The sequence below is a fragment of the Corvus cornix genome, chromosome 2, assembly GCF_000738735.6.
Source record: "Corvus cornix cornix isolate S_Up_H32 chromosome 2, ASM73873v5, whole genome shotgun sequence".
Classification (NCBI taxonomy): domain Eukaryota; kingdom Metazoa; phylum Chordata; class Aves; order Passeriformes; family Corvidae; genus Corvus; species Corvus cornix.
Window position 1 is genome coordinate 139,599,985 of NC_046333.1, and position 14,049 is coordinate 139,614,033.

At 38.1% G+C, this 14,049-nt stretch overlaps 1 non-coding gene across 1 annotated transcript; it reads left to right on the top strand.

Annotated features, from left to right (window-relative positions):
- The first annotated feature begins 230 nt into the window (after positions 1-230).
- Positions 231-335, top strand: LOC120409847. The gene has a single exon (XR_005601668.1). It is a non-coding gene; the product is annotated as a U6 spliceosomal RNA (small nuclear RNA).
- Positions 336-14,049: the final 13,714 nt, after the last annotated feature.

The following is a 14,049-nucleotide window of genomic DNA, read 5'->3' on the forward strand; positions in this document are numbered from 1 at the left end:
AAACTCAAATGGCCTTGTATGTCTGGTAATCTCAGTTTGATTAACATTGTGTTTCTTTGCATGTTCAAATGGCATTTGGTGTTTCCCAGGGAAAAAGGACTGAAATCAGTAAAAGCACATAGGAACATGTTGCAAATGTGCATGTAGCAATTCTATTTTATAGTTATTTGCAATAGCCAGTATCTCCATGCTTAAGCTCTCCACAACATTGAAAGTGAGGATAGTATTGCATATTTCACTTTCTTAGTATATACACTGAAATTGGAACAATATAGAGATTAGCATGGCTCCTGAGCAAGGATGATGTGCAGGTTCATGAAGAGTTACAAAATTCTTTTGAGCCAACAACATGCCCAGCAGGCCTAGGAAAGTGATTGTCCCTCCTTACTGGGCAGTGGTGAGGCCACACCTTGAGTCCTGTGTCCAATTTTGGGCTCCTCACTGCAAGAAGGACATTAAGGTTCTGGACTGTGTCCAGAGAAGGGCAACAGAGCTGGTGAATGGTCTGGAGCACAAGTCTGTCTGGAGCACAAGTCTGATGAGGAGCACTTGAGGGAGATGGGAGTGTTTAGCCTGCAGAAAAGAAGGTTCAGGGGAGGGCTTATCACTCCCTACAACTCCCTGAAAGGAGGCTGTAGCCAGGTGGGGGTCAGTCTCTTCTCCCAGGTAACAAGGGACAGGACAAGAGGACATGGCCTCAAGCTGCACCAGGGAAGGTTCAAGTTAGACATTAGGAAGATCAGGAAGATCAGGAAGAATGTCTTCACTGAAAGGGCTGCCCAGGGAGGTGGTGGAGTCAACATCCCTGGAAGTGTTCAAGAAAAGACTGGACATGGCACTTAGTGCTGTGGTGTAATTGACAAGGTGCGATAGGTCAAAGATGGGACTTGATGATCTTGGAGGTCTTTTCCAACCTTAATGATTCTATGATTTTATGATCTACTTAGTTTATGACTCCCTGTATCAGGTAGAATTTCAGGTTAGTATTTTCTTTTTAAACATTAAAGTATTTCTCCAACAGCTAATATTGAAAAAAACCCACCCCAAAAACCTTTACTGGAGTTTCATTTAGGGCATAGACCAATTAGATAATTGTTCCATGCTAAAGCAAATCCACAGCCCTTTTGTTTTCAAAATCTGAACTTCTACATAATTTTATGAATAACCAGTACCTTTATAATGGGCCAAATTAAGCCAAAATCCTTCTTGCAAGGGGGCATAAAGTTTGGATTTAAAAAATCCATGTGAGACTTGAATTTGTTGGTTAAACCCCAATACTAATTAAAATTAGACTAAATCCAACAGACCTTTGATAATTACATCAAAAGTTCACATTCATTTGATGTGGATTGTCTATATTTCATTGTTACTCTCTTAAAAGATTATTTATGTACAAAGAGTTAGGAAAGAATATTAATATTTAAAAAGTGGAACTATGAGGGCAAACACTGATTCAGCATATGATTTATTAAATGTTTGCTTTTTTCTGCTCAAAACCATTGTTTGTGACATTATTTTTTGCATAAAGAGTGATCTACAAAGATTCTTAGTAAAATATGTTTCTAGTGGAACAAGAAGTTTAGCTTGTTTACTGGCGACTGGATTCAACAACATTTGCTTAACAAGCTGGGCATTAAGGAACCACATCAGTCATATTTTCATTCCAAATTTGCCACTGGTTTACTGAGCAAAGTTCCTCAGAGGAAAAAATCTGATTTCATAAAAGATCACACACACCAGCCGTAACAATCTGAGATGCTGTACTGAAAGTTTTCTGGAAATTCGGCATATTTTATGCAACTAAGTGCAAAGTACTTTCCTCACAGCTGAGTACACGGAAGGCACAACAGTATTATAAAAGGGAGAGATTACTAAAGATGTCTAGACATGGAGAAAGTATGACCTCAGTTAGAACACTCTGGTATTTACTTTTCCTTTCTAGAGAGAGATATACAATACTTCATGATTTCAGTATGCAAGGCAGCAAGGTTTCTGAACAGTTCGGCAAAAATCCTCAGTTGACTGCAGGCTGGGAAAAATAAAAAAGGAGGGATCTGAATGAAAATCATCTCTGAGAGAAAAATAGGGAGCAGAGTGCAGCTGCTTTTCATTCTGTCATGCAGATGGTGTTTATTGCATTTTAAAGGTATCCATATTAAAAGAAACAACTCAACAAAACCAACCCCCAAACCACACCAACATTATAAATTTCCAGTTATTTAGGAAGCATTTAAATGGCAGTTGGCTTTGTAGCCTCACTTCAGACTCAGTGTACACAGCAGAGAAACTTTGTCTCAAACATTCTTGTTTCTCTGCTTTGCCCTCGTGACACCCCACCTGGAGTACATCCAGATGTGGGGCCCCCACAAAGGAAGCACACGGACCTGTTGGAGCAAGTCCAGAGCAGGCCACAAAGGCGATCACAGGGTTGGAGCACATCCTGTGACAATGGGTTGGGAGATTTGGGGTTGTTCAGCCTGGAGAAGAGAGGGCTCCAGGGAGACCTTGCAGCAGATTTCCAGTATCTAAAAGGGTTACAGGAGATCTGGAGAGGGGCTTTTGACAAGGACATGTAGTGACAAGGGGGAATAAATGGCTTTAAACTTAAAGAGAGCAAGTTTAGGTTGGACATAAGGAAGAAATCTCTGCGGGGGTGCTGAGACACTGGAACAGGTTGCCCAGAGAAGTTGTGGATGCCCCATCTCTGGAAGAGTTCAAGCCCCAGGATGGGTTCTGAGCAACCTGGCCTAGTGGAATATGTCCCTGCCCATGGTAGGAGGGTTGGAACTAAACAATACCTAAAGTCCCTTCCAACACAAACCATTCTATGATTCTATTATATACAGGTAACAATGGATTTTCTACTTATTCTTGGGTTCAGGGTCCCAGTTTTCCTTTCTTGTATGTTTGAATCTCTTAAAATATTAAATTAATTTTTTTTTATTTTTAATGGCACTTCTTAAATATTATCGCACTGATGTGAAGTAGTGTATGATTTTTTCTCTTCTTTGAAGTCTAATGATGGCGTTGAGAGACATCTATTGAAAGACGTACTGACACCTTGTTTTTGCATAAGAAATTATCAGTAAAGATTCTTGGTTTAATTAATATTTAGCTTGCTGGCTGATCATTTAACATTTGTAACAGCTCAGTTCAATGTATGGCTCCCATCAGTTCTGCTTGTGGCTATGTGTGTTGAGCCCATACAACAAAGGAGTATCCCAGACTGTGAGCGAGGTATTAAGAAATGCGAAATTGCTGACTGACCATCCTTGCAATATATGATGTATGCAACCAGGCAACACAGAAAAGCTCTGTGTATTTTCTGCATTGCAAACTCTTGTCCACCCAAGATAACCCAGCTGCGTGAACCAGTCCGGCTGTAGAAGCTTCAGGTAGCTCTGTGCCTAACTTAAAAGAATGAATTGCCTTGTGCTGCTGCACCTTGTTCCTGGTGCCTGAACTACCCACTTATCTCTACAGGATACACTTACCCACAGTAAACATACCCACAGTGTCAAAGACTGCAGTAGAACCTGTCTTGGTTTTACTTGGGCAACCATTGTTTTGTTTTTAATCCCACAGTATTTTTGTTTTGATCACACATCTTGAACTTCTGCAACAAATAGGGGAAGAGGTCTATAAAACATTGTTTACCATACAGCTCCATTCAATATACCATCCTGACTGAGTCCCAAGCTCAGGCCTTGTTATGAGTGAGGGGAAAAAATTATTGAATGTATACAGGTAATTAGAGCCTGCATCATTGCTTACACAAAGGGCTGGTGGAGGCAAGAATGTGGGCTAATGTTCTTTTAATATGTTATCTTCAAATGTAGTGCCTTCGAGGGTTATGTGTGTCTATATAAATAAAGCAAAAACCAGAAATGCCAAGGTATGAATGGACAATACTGCACTCCTTAAGGTGGCAAAAAGCAGGCAGTATACTTTGTTTTTGTGATGTGTGATTCCCAGGAGCCACAGCAGATTTCAGCAGGGGAAACCTACCAGAGAAGTCCTCCTGGCTGCAGATTACAAGATCTCTAAGGAGCTCTCTAGGAGTAGACAAGCGTTATTAAAAAGAGATTACTTCCAGGCTGTGACAAACTCCTTGGCACAAGCTAAAGGTGACTTTTCAGAGGTTTACAACTAGTTTGATAAGATTTTCAGAAGGATATCATTAAGCACCTCTTCAGCACTGAGGCTAAGATTTTCTCACCCTGCAGGTTCTTTAGACACTTTGAATGTGCCAAAACTTAACAAAGTAGCTGGTAGTTTACACTTTTATAATCAGCATAACAATATAATCTGTTAATCATAGTCCCAAAGATGGCTGAAGTTTTCCAGGAAAAAAATTTCATGTGCATACCAGACATCTGAAATTAATAATTCTACCCTAAAAGCTACAAAGGTAGACGAAAGCAAGTAGCTCATAATTAGAATGGTTTTGGTTTTATTCTTAAATAATTGTATTGGAAAGTCAGTTCAGTGAAACTATTTTTCTTTAGTATAAATCAACAATTGTGATGACAATCTAGTCAGGAAAATGTCTAATCTCAGGATAGTAACTAATCAGTACATATCTGTGAAAGAAAGAGAAAAAAATTAAATCCCTCTTCTTTGAGTGAGCCATAGATATACAAGTCTGACATTTTCTTTGGGTAAGGTTTTGCGTAGAGGGGTTTGCAATTATGTTTTTAAATCTAAATTTCACTTCAACATTTAAAGGAGCATTTAAAGAGCAATTTTAAATAATCAGTAAGATCAGTGCCTAGCCTCCTGAACTGGATAGTATTTAAAAACTAATTACTGACAATTCTGCTCATGCAAGTTCATGTAACTTGCTTGTTTATTGCTACAAAAGAGAATTGATGAGAACAACATAGGTTGTTGAAAATACAGTTCTCAGTATAATAGAAATGAGGAAAGGTATTAATGTCTCCCTCAAATATGTATATTATTGTGATTTCCATTTGTGCATGATAAAAAGATCAACATTAGAATTCTAAGGGTTAACGTTAACATGGCTTCCCTTTTTACGCTCACAAATAACTGTGGGAACAGTTTCGCAGAGTATGTTATTTGATAACAAACAGACATTTAACTATCAGATTAACAGGTACATTAATGTATGTAGATGTTGACATATCCACATTTGCACCCATAATTACTTGCAGATGTGGACTAGGGGCACAAAAATGGCCATATTTTAGATACTACTCTTCAAGTCTACAGCCCATTTTTTTTCTCTAGTGATTTTGGCATGACATTTTTTAAAACACTCAGATTCCAGTTAGGTTTGTGCCCCTAACTCAGGCAGGTGTTTTTTGAAGTTTCACCTTGAAAGCATACTTGGAGTTGTCACTTTTCAAATGCACACAAGAATTCCATCTGCCTTTTCAAATTAACAAGTCTCAGCCTTTGACTTTTTTTATCTACAGGAAGGTTATTATGAGACGTTTCTTCCTGCACTCAGAGGTTTTTCTCTATTACTTTGCCCCCCTTGGAGCTCTTCAACTCCTCTGTCTAATCACTGAGGGTTCTTCATGGTGCTCTGCTTACATGCAAAGCAAGAACAAGCAAATAAAAGCTGTTTGGGTGCATGATCATATTTCTTATAAATTTGTGAGAAAAAATAGAGAAGTAGCTCATTTATTTCACTATATTAGGAAACTTAGAATTAAGGACAGAAGCAGGAAGGTAAAAATCCTCCAAATTCTGTCCTGTAAATTTGGGTCAAAGAGAAGGTCCATGGCAGAGAAGACAACAGAGGTGGCCGTGCTTACAACTACTGCAGTGCTTTCACAATGGTACTGAACCATATTAAACACCAGGACAATGGTGATTTTATGGCCTTATAGAATGGCAAAGAGACATTCTACAGTTCTAAATAAATCTTATTCATACAATGGTAGTCCATTGTATTTCTAACAGATCTCTGGCTCTTAGAGAGTCAGCACAATAATCTCTGCTTAGGAGCTGAGGTGCCTAAAAGCCTTCATCCTGCCTCTGAAAACAGGCCAGCTTTCACTCTGGTGCTCGCTTTACCAGGAGCATAATCAAAAATCTCAGGAGTCTCTTTGCAAATCTGACAGTGGCTGCCTGTGGCCATTGGGTAAGGTGAGTTCTGTGTACTGCTGAAAAGCCTCAGATGCCAGAGGAAAGAAACCAATATTGAACGATAACTCCTAAATGGCTCCTAAATAGACTATCTACCATAATTTGTCCTGCATCCTCTCATCCCTTCTGCCTACCTTATGACAACATACCCAAATGGATTTGATCTGCACCTAATCAGCCACCAAAAGATAGAACATGACGGAGCCACAGGTTAACTCAGAAAGTTGTTTTCCTGAAGGAAATTCCCACAGGAATTCAGTGTAAAGGACACTGATGTCATTATTGATATCCTTACTTCCTGTCATTACTGCATTGAAAAGGCTGAGAGCCTGATCTTTTTTTGTAGTATGCTGTAAAGTTAGGGGCAATTTTCACAAAAAATGAGGATATAATCATGATATGAGGAAATCTGAGATAATGCCAATGCTTATTGGGAAAAACACAGCTTCAGATCATAAGACTTTCTTTTATTGTGCAGGCTGAAAAGGTCCTAGGAGTGCTGCCAAAGAGACACATGAAGGAATTAATCTCTGGGTTTTTTTACATGCCAATCAAAGTTAGGATAACATCCTCAACAGCAGATGAGTTTCCATGTTGCAACACTTTAATTAGAGTCAGAATCTAAGTAGGAAAACTTTTTTGAAGGACAGGGGTCTAAGACAGTGGTCTAAAACCAAATGGACCCTGGAACTGGCCTCACACAGTTACTGAAACCTTTTCTCCTTTGCACAGGTGACAGATGACATTCTTTACGCCCCATTCAGTACAACAAATAGAAGAGAGGCCTGAAAAAGCTAATAATTAAGAGCAAAATACTTTAACACTGAGAGGAAAAATAACAGCAAGAGAAAACAAAGTGCAAATGTTAGATGTTAATCATATTGCTTACCGCACCGTTGAAGATGTTGAGATACTATGGTGATAAGTGTAGTAAAAGAATCCATCTAGAACAAGGGTGGACTTGTCCATGGAATTTTGGTGTTTCTACATTCAACCTTCTCAACGTGCAATGCACTTGCAGCTTCCACCATAGCAATTAGTTATTTCATTGGTATATTATGAAACTAACAAATGCTTATACATTATTTTATGTTCCTCAGAGAGGGAGGATTTTGAGCTACACCCATTAGAGATGAAACCAAGTGTTATAGAGATAAAAATACCAAAGAACAGCAATTCCAAATGGAACACAGTTATTCAAGGAGACTCAGTCTTTAAGACAAGAAAAAAGAATGCTGGAGCTCTAAATGCAGTGTGGAAGCTAAAGAAATAAAAGAGTGTAGTAATGCAATAACTTGTTTGGGTCAGGACCATTTTGTGGAAGGATAGCCAAATAAATCTTCTAAAATCAGAAAATAACGTAGAACCAGAACCTAGATGAAATACTTTTTATTAGACTCATTATATGTGTTATGGTTTTGAAAACAGAGAAAGAACCTAAATCAAGCAAATAGAAACTGATTCCATTTAAGATAAAGTGATAAAAAAATAAGATATTCAACTAAACATTTACAATTCAGAAGGACCAGCCTTGATGAACTAATGGAAATGTTTAATAAAGCCCAGTAAGACTAGAATCCCAAGGGATCTGACCATGGAAGAAACCTGGAATTTCAAAGTCAAAAGTATTGAATCTTACAGAACATTTTACTTTAGAGAAAAATTTGAAGAACTCTCCAGTAATCTACAAATGAAAGATGAAACTTTAGACTTTCAAAATAGACTCTGTGTTTGGCCTGGGAAGAAGATATTGAACTATATGGTATTTCCTTTTTGAGCCATATAAATTGAGACTAAAATGCACAAGGAAAGAAGTTGGGCAGCTTTGCAGTCAAGGTAAAACAGAGATTAAAGATAATCTAGGTGTGGCCAAAAATGAAACAAATTTTGCCTCAGGTTTCAAAAAGGAAAATTATGTTGATTTGGGAGGAAAAACAGAATGTTTCATGGCAGCTTTCATTTACACACCCTTGTTATCTCAACTGTGGTGGAAACAGAAGTCATGAGTCTTAATGCACTCAAGTCAGGGGGATTAGGTCGTCTCCCTTGCAGGATTTATGAGAACACACCTTTCAAACCAAACACCAAATACTGTGCGTGCAGTTAAAAAGTAGAAAGGAGAAAGTAATCAGGCATCTGTAAGCCTGTAACTCTGTAGACTGCTTTAGGACATATTTTGAATGAAAAAATATTTAAAGACAATTTAATAGGATCTAATAGGATGTAGATCATCTTAGACAGGGTTTCTAGATAAAGGAAATGGACTGGATTTCATATATCAAGACTTCAGGAAATGGTGCCAACTATGAAGCTTGTTATTTAAAATCAAAGAAAGGAATGAAGAATCTGTGATGCTGAGTATGAAGATGTCAGGCAGAGGAACTGGAGATGAATTAGTGGTAGAGTTCTTCAAGAGTCAGTATTGAAACAGATGGTGATTAATAGTCTAATGTCTGCTTTTCACTCAGGAAGCAAGAGAGCAAAATACCAATCTGCTTATACCTCTCAACTTGGTACTTTTATCAGTAGAGGATAACCAGGTTATCATATAAAAGAGCTGTACATTCTTGAGGAGTGACAGGACAGAAGCTCATAAAAGAAAGTTCTACTCCAGGGTGAGAGCTCATCAGCTGAAAAAGATGTGAAAGGACCTGTGTTGCAGTGGGGATCCTGCAACATACATATACCAAACCAGGTGTCCCGTGGAAAGGAAATATATATGGACAGACAGATTCTTGCTAGATGTTTCAGAGATGTTTATTTCTCCAGCCGCATGGCCGGAGCTCTGCTGAGGAACTGTCCCAGTCACCGGACCAAGGGTCCTTCTGCCCGCGCAGGGAACACAAACCAACCAATGGGAACGAGGCTGAGCAGGGGCAGGGAAACCCCGTGTCTGTGCCCTCAGGGCCCATCTCCCAGGGCTCCATGGCAGGGGAGGGACCCCAACAGACCTGAGTGGACTAGCTAATTGCAGAATTATATAAGTTGCCAGTACAATGAAAACTCCCACGGTCTATGGTTGTATAAGATTTATTTCTAGAAGAGCCTGGGCACTGTATGAGATCTTGCAATACTTTCAAACTTCTCATTATACATGTTCAAGAATTATGAATTAAAACTTAAATGCAGAGAACAGATTCTAAAAGATCCTGCTGTGGGGAACATGTGCTGACTGAAGGAACATGGCCAAGTTAGGAGAAATAAGACTGAAAGGTGATATGCTTTACATCTATGAATACAGGTAGGTTAAAAATCAGTAAGTACTAGATTCTTAAGGATACTGGTTTTCATGAAAGTTGACACTATGGGAATAAACTAACTAAGAATAAGTTCTGGCTGGAACTTACTGGAATGTTTCTAGTGACAGAGAAAACAAAGCTACTTTGTGTTTTAAGCTAGAACTTCACCATTCTAATGCATTAAATTCTTTAACCAACAGTTTTAATGACTGGACTCCATAATTCTTGCTACTTCTGTATTCCTAAATGAGAATACATATTTTAAGTATTATAATTCACAGGTCTGAAACCCTAGTATCAGTTAGTCCAAACCCAAGAATGACACATTTCTTGTTTACACACCTACCAATCTTGAGGCTTTTACAGCAAAAATCCTTATCGTGAGAACTATGGGTAGTGCAGTGAAAACACTGTGACTTTATTCCATTTTTCTTCTTCCTGGCTGAGCATCACACAGAGGAACTTCCTATATGGATTTATTAATGCATGTATTCTGAATCCTCAAACCTAAAGTTCACATAATTGTCTAAAGATTACTGGATTTGTGTAGAAACTTCACAGGTTGAAATCCTATAAACTTTTAGGAAGAAGGACGTGGAATTTGCCCAGAATTTCCAGAAAACTAAGCAAAGTAATTACTTATTATGAAAATGGGGAAGGAAGGAAGGAAGGAAGGAAGGAAGGAAGGAAGGAAGGAAGGAAGGAAGGAAGGAAGGAAGGAAGGAAGGAAGAAAGGAAGAAAGAAAGAAAGAAAAGAAAGAAAGAAAAGAAAAGAAAGACACATCTGCATCAATTCACTTCAGTAAGCTCACTCACATGTCAGTCTTCTTTTTCCCACCAGTTTCTTAGTCCAGCCTGCCTCTTCCCCAAACCATCTGACACTTTCCCTCATCTTACACCACACTTCCCTCTAGTTTTATTTTTCCGAGAGCCAATTAATAACATCTTCTTGTCACTATCCTGCAGTGTCCATGCACCTCCTCTGCACCCTCGAATTTTTTAGGTGGGTCAAGGAGTTTCTAGATTTATTAATTTTTCAGAAAGAAAGATTATGGCTGATATTTAGGTCAAATCTTATATCGTATTAGTATAACTTGCTGACAGAATGCTGCATTATAGTCAGGCTTCTGCATATGACTTTTTGTCAGAGCTGTAATCTGCAATTTTAAAAAGAAATAGCCTGAAAACTATTATGAAATAGAAAAAAAAAAAATCTTCCTTGAAATTCATGTCAATATACTTTGCCATGTCTAGACTTACATGTCCTGTATGTCATGGCTTAAATGGATCATTTCAAAATTTCAGTATTTTCTCTTCCCACTCTCCTGTCCAGCCTCATTTCCATACTGTACCTGAAATTTTACTTCTGTCATTTTCTACAGTCTTACAAATACAAAGAAATTGTAGAAGTCAGTAAATGTAGTTATCATTAAAAAAAAATGGTGCTATTTCCTTAAAAAACACTCTTAACAGTGAAAACTTTGTATATAAAGCAAGCTCCCTACCCCAAGCTAAAACTAAAACTAAAAAAAAATCCCAAACCAAAGCAACAAAAAAGAGGAGACAGTTTTCACAAATTAAAAATGTTTATTCTTAATTTACTCTGTGTTGAATAATTCTAATTTCTTTATTTTCTCTGTTATGATACTTACAAAAACTTGGAAGTTCCAATGTTCTAACTAGAAATAAAAATTAAGTCAATGATATTACATGTGCATGACCAATTGTCTTCTGTTTTGGAGCTGCAACTTCTTTTTTTAGATGATTTTCATAATTATTTTCCAATTTCTGTCTGGAGAAAGTTGAACACAGAGTATCAGATTGGGAAAAAATCACACTGGCCATTGAGAAAGAGAAAATTTCAGTCACAAAATGAAACTGACTGGAGAAGTAAAAACTGAGGAGGGGTGTGGCAGTGAGGTCCATCAGCAACAGAAATTGCAGGAGGCAGGCATGAACAGCTGACCTGGCCACCTCGCTCGGCAGTCCAAGGAAACAGTTATGCTCTGGCCAAAGAGAGAGAACTGCAAGGGGGTGAAGAAATCCCAGTATGAGAAATGAAGTAGAGAAAGTCAGTGAAGTTGAGGGTAAAAGACTCACAGGGTCTGTAATGTCACCTGTCCATTAACAGCTGAAGTTCTCACCGAGTGCAGTGGCAGAGATAACTGACTGGCCCTTCAGAAGTGCAGGCTGCCTTCCTCAGAAGTAGGAAGGAACTGAGAAAGAATTGTTTTCCTTCTTATCACCAATGTTGTCCATTTCCTTTTTGCTCTATGGGCTTTAAATTTTTCCGGATCCTTTTCTGTTCCTTTCTTGTTTAAGTTGCCCCTCTTCTAACTACAAGGAAAAGTGAAAAAGAGTCACTGAAACAAGGAGACTGAGCAAATTGAATGATTTGATAGTCTTTAAATTATTAAAGAAGTTCTTTCTGATATAACTGGAAATACAGCTATAAAATCTGGTGTTGTCAGATGTAATTTTTTGACTTTGAAAAAACATTGCTTACAGTTGCCCTCAAATTTTTGTGCTTAGCAAAACTAACTCCAGTCCCTGAGTAAAAAGAATGATTTATCCATGACCTAACCAGCAATATTCACCCACCTTTGCAAAGCAATCTGGGCTGCACAAAAGCTGTATGGATGTGGAAATGAAAACACCACTGGATATCTATTTGTGGTCTAAATTCAGATGCACTCTTAGGAATTCTGTAGGGGTGCAACTGGTGAGCATGCATGTTTCATCAGCTGCAGAATGGGGATGGAGCATTTTAAAGGATTACTACTTTTTTTGTATTATTTTGAAAGAACAATTATTGTACGTGTGAATCAGTAATCCAGTGGTGTTTTATAGGCAATCAGTTTTGTGATATTTATTCATTTCCTCCATCTCCTGTCTAAGCAGCTTAGGGAATTTCAGGGGGGAAAAATGAGAAAACTATGAAAAATGCATGCTTAAACATTCAGTCACGAAACACTGAAGTAAAGGTTTAAACAACCTAAATAAAACTAATATGTATTCTTGGCATATGGATCAAGTCCAAACCTGAGAGAACATTTTTCATTTCACCATACAACAGTACAAATCTAGTTTCAAGGAGCAATATCTGTAAGACATAGCTGCTGTTATAATTTCTCAGAGTTATCCTTTCTGTAAAAAAAGAATTTCTATACATAAATATAATGGAGAATGTTGGTTATATGAAGTCTCTCTCAAAACAAAGTATTTAAAACCAAATATCAAGCTAGGAAAATTTTGCATGCATTAAGAAGCTTGCTATGTAGTGACAAAATGCTCATTTCCACTCCATTTCCGAGAAGAGGGAGTCCAGTTTACCAAACTATCTAGGTCTACATCCTTGCCACCAAAAGTATTACAGGAAGCCAAAGATGGCTGTTGTTTCTCTGTCCAGACCTGGGTGGGTATGATGATCGTAGAAGATTCTCAAGAAAGTATTTGCCAATCTGTTGTTGCCCTTACATCAGCCTTCATAGGCAGCCCATACATCAGAGGAAAGGCAGAGGAAATGGTTGCTCTGCCTAGCGTGGGTTGCTGTTGAATAGCTCAGCGAGGTGTCCAAACCAGACCTGTGAACTGAGATGGCCTAATGTGCCCCAAGAGGCCATGGATCATTTCTGCTGCATAAAGGCCTCCACTGCTACATGTCTTTAGCTTTGCAATCTGAGTCTAGGAGTAAACTAAATCACCTGAAAATAATTCAGGCATTGATGTATGCAGCTTGCTCATGAGCTGAGAAGCAACAAGGACACTACCGTGTTCTCTTTAGATTTCTAAATCACCTCAATTCTTAAAAAAAAATAACAACAATCATCTAATATAATTTAAATGGTTTGGATTTTCTGTTGAATAGAATGACTGCACACACAGAGACACATACAAATACACCTATGCAAATTCAGAGAAAAGCTGACACATCCTTTTACCTTTTGTGAGAGTATCATTAAGTTTTATGTGCAGACACCTCTGTTTTAAATCACGAAGCTAGCAGCAGAACTACTTGGCTTTTACAAAATCTTGCCTCAGCCCTCAGCCTCCAAATAAAATACTAATTGCTGATGCTTTTAGTACAGAATCACTTCATTAATCCCAGATACTACCCCCATGTATGAATACGTTATAACTCAGTTCTGGGATTCATTAATTGACCTAGTTAATTTGATCCCCAAAAGCCCATAATTAGTAATGTGTAAAATAGGTTGAAAAAATTTGTTGCAAGCAGACATTACCTGAATGCTGGGTGTATAAACCTTCAACAAGGTTTGTTCCTGACATTTTTCCTTTTATCTCCCTTTTATACAAAGTTATTTTCATTTTAGCATGTGACCCAATCTAATTCAAAACCTACACTGTTTTATGTCAGAAAAGCATGTGTAGCAAAACAGGCCGCAGTCAGGGAGAGAAAAAAAAAAAAGGAATTTCCTGGAAATGAACAAAAAAGGCCTGAATTAATCTCTTTTTGAATCCCAAATCGCACTTTAAAGTGTCATGTATGCCAGGTGCGGTACCTCTTAAGGGAGAAAGGTCTTCCACTTTGGAGGAGACAAGCATCTTTAGTGTATGCAGCACCCAGAGGAAAAAGATGTTTGAGAAGGTGAGCTGCTGAATATGTATGTGTTTTAATAAAGCATTTCATTTGGAAGGTTTTTGCAGAATTCACACAGATTGAGTTTTA